The sequence below is a fragment of the Etheostoma cragini genome, chromosome 16 (genome assembly GCF_013103735.1).
Source record: "Etheostoma cragini isolate CJK2018 chromosome 16, CSU_Ecrag_1.0, whole genome shotgun sequence".
Lineage (NCBI taxonomy): Eukaryota > Metazoa > Chordata > Actinopteri > Perciformes > Percidae > Etheostoma > Etheostoma cragini.
In genome coordinates this window covers 1033148-1036617 of record NC_048422.1, presented here as the reverse complement: position 1 = coordinate 1036617, position 3470 = coordinate 1033148, and positions in this window count along the sequence as shown.

Sequence of the window (3470 nt, the reverse complement as noted above, 5' to 3'; positions counted from 1 at the left end):
GATTTCCCTTTTTGCATATTATAGTCTTCCCCTCCTTGTTACTTTGCATAATATATGTTCACCTCCTTGTTACTTTCCATTAGAAGCTGCTGCTCATTGGGTGAAACAAATGCTGCATGGGTCTTCTCCATCACTGCATCAGTAAATCTGTGATCGATACCGTGGTCTATTAAAAAAGCCCTGAACGTGCACTTTTCCCAGTTATCTACACCTGGCTGGTCGTAGCTCCACCTGTTCATCCTGGTTATCTCCACCTGGCTGGTCATAGCTCCACCTGTTCATCCTGGTTATCTCCACCTGGCTGGACATAGCTCCACCTGTTCATCCTGGTTATCTCCACCTGGCTGGACATAGCTCCACCTGTTCATCCTGGTTATCTACACCTGGCTGGTCATAGCTCCACCTGTTCATCCTGGTTATCTCCACCTGGCTGGTCATAGCTCCACCTGTTCATCCTGGTTATCTCCACCTGGCTGGACATAGCTCCACCTGTTCATCCTGGCTATCTCCACCTGGCTGGTCGTAGCTCCACCTGTTCATCCTGGCTATCTCCACCTGGCTGGACATAGCTCCACCTGTTCATCCTGGCTATCTCCACCTGGCTGGACATAGCTCCACCTGTTCATCCTGGTTCGGCAAACGTGTAACAGATTAAGCCGCGATGAGCGGATCGTGCTAAGTCAAGCTGCGCTTGATAGTGGCATATAGTGGCCGTGATATTTAAGATACAAAGTTTTAACAGTGACTTCAACATCTGATAGATTTGCATTTTTTTTTCCTAAATCCTTACCAGAAATGATTCAGATGCCTGGTAAAGTGATAAAAGCAGGTGTTCCTACTGTATATTGTAGTCCGTCCATAGCCTCCCACGTGCCGTGAGATGGAGATGCTGCCTTCTTGCAGCTTTCTGTGTATGCTGAACGGCAGGAAGCAGTGGGCTGAGACACCCTGCTCCCCTTTATAAATCAAGATTTGACATAGTGTTGAGTTGACAGTGTCGTTTTTGTACATTAGTGCCTGCCCCAAAACAATTCAAAGAACAGTGTGTCGGTGTGGACCTTCGTTGCCACAGAGCACCTCGTTCAGCCTGAGCCTGAGTGTAGGAAGTCACGTTTCGTCCCCCAATTCCCTCCATCCGATTCTATTCAACTAAGCTTTATTTGGCAGAACATTCTGATTTTAATTTGGATTGACTATGCTGTCATCCATGTTTTCAAAGGCAAATAAGCGCTGATGCACTCAGTATAGGGCTTTTAAAAGGTGTTCTGGGGACAGTTAAAAGGTCTTGGTCTGAAGACCTCAGAACAACCAGAAGTGTGTGCGTGCGATAGATCCTGGATGTAAGCGGGAGCCTGACCATACAAGGCTCTACAAGCAGTGATTCAAATTTTAAAATGTACTCTTAAACCTATTGGTTGCCAATGAAGAGCCTTAAGCACCGGAGTGATGTGGATCTCCTGCTGGTCTTAGACAAGTCTTGCTGTTGCATTCTGTTCATCTTGCAATTTGTCCATGGAGGATTTGTTTTAAACAAGTCTACAGTACATTGCAATTATCCAGAGGTGAAGAAATAAAAGCCTGAACAAGCATTTCCATCACTTTTTTTTTAGAGACCACAGAGCTGATCTTAGCAATGTTCCTGAGATGGAATAAACAGGAACAAACCACAGATTTCACATTGATGTGTCAAAAATGACACCCAGATTTCACACATTACAATCCGAGTGAAAGAGCCCCAATGGCCTGCCTAATCTGTGTAGGCCTAACGGTGCTTTCTGAACAGTTTGAACACACTCAAAATACTGTGATAATCCCGAAAATTGTGATAATTTTGGTTACCATAACCATGTGGTAAATTGTCATACCATTACTTCCCTACTTTCTGCACGTCTGTGGACAGCTGTGGACTGGTACTGGTCACGACCGGTTCAAATCCACAGCTGAATGTATTTTGGAGCCTTTCTTCAACACATCCACCAACGTGGGCACGAGAGACACAAACCTAGCAGAAACAAATGTAAAGACAGCTCAACAATTACCTTAAAGTTAAGAGAGTTGAAGATTCTGGGAAGGTGTTTAATAGGCTACACTTCATATCTTTAGTCAGGATAGAAACATAGACATAGGAGCTATTCATCTGCTATGGCGTCTTTCCTAAATCAGGTCCTAACCCTTAATTACCATGGGTACCAAACAGTTAAGAAACAGAAAAAAGACCCCAGGACTCAGACAGGATGTTGATGGTTTCAGCTGAATGTTCTCAGTCGGATGAGGGTAACCAGTGGTTGGTGGTTGTGTACTGTAGGCATGCACACAGTATCATGTTTCCACAGTAAAGAGAGTGGATTGTTTCTTTGAACAGACCTACTTGCAGAGGCACAGTTGTGGATCACTGGCCAGTCACAGAGTAGAGAGGGAGTGGGCCTGGGCTGGAAGCCGCTGTGGTCTCAGTTTGATCAGAGGATCGGCATTCTCTGCCTCTGTTTGACCACAGCAGTGAGACTTTAAAGCAGGCAGGGCTCCATCAACAGCTGGATGGCCAGCTGTTGTGAAAGTCATATCATTGTTTGTGAAGAGGTTCCTGAGAGTCTCTCTAAAACACGGTGGCAGCCTGTGAAGCCCAACTTACAGTAAATCGGAGTCGTAGGTACGTGGAGACTCAGACCTGTAGCCTGACGTGCACCTCTCGCAAAATGTAATGTTAAAGTGACGCACATCACTTGGTAAAGTTGCATTTCCCCCGACTCATTTACTGCTTCTCCTTCTCCATAAACAACATGAAATCAAGGAGAGGGTTAACTTCTCCTACTCTAAATAGTCAGTACAAAGCACTTCAAGGCAGCACTGCAACCATTGACTTTTAGGCACCTAACCCAAACTCTAACCATTGCCTAATCCTAGTGCATTTCAGGCAGCGCTGCCTGGAAGGCGACGTTAGGGGCATAAGGCATCAAAAATGAACAGTTTATAGTGCCATAGATAAAATCTGAGCAGCAGTTGCTGGTTGTATTTAGCTGCTACAGAGCTCTGGGATGCAGGCAACCAGCAGCAGCAGGTCAGCCGCCAATAGGTGACTGAGCAGGCTACAGGCACCCCCAGATGGCAATCCTCTCAGGGGCCATGGTGGGGGAGCTTAGACAGCAAAAGGAGTGTAATTTGGCCATGAGAGTAAAGTTTGGGCACCAAAACAATGTGTTAAGTTTAGAAAAAAGATGATATTTTGGATTAAAACACTCCTGGGTATATAGTGGTGTGAAAAAGTGTTTGCCCCCTTCCTCATTTCCTGTTCCTTTGCATGTTTGTCACACTTAAGTGTATCGGAACATCAAACCAATTTAAACAATAGTCAAGGACAACACAAGCAAACACAAAATGCAATTTGTAAATGAAGCTGTTTATTATTAAAGGTGAAAACAAATCCAAACCATCATGGCCCTGTGTGAAAAAGTGATTGCCCCCCTTTTTAAAAC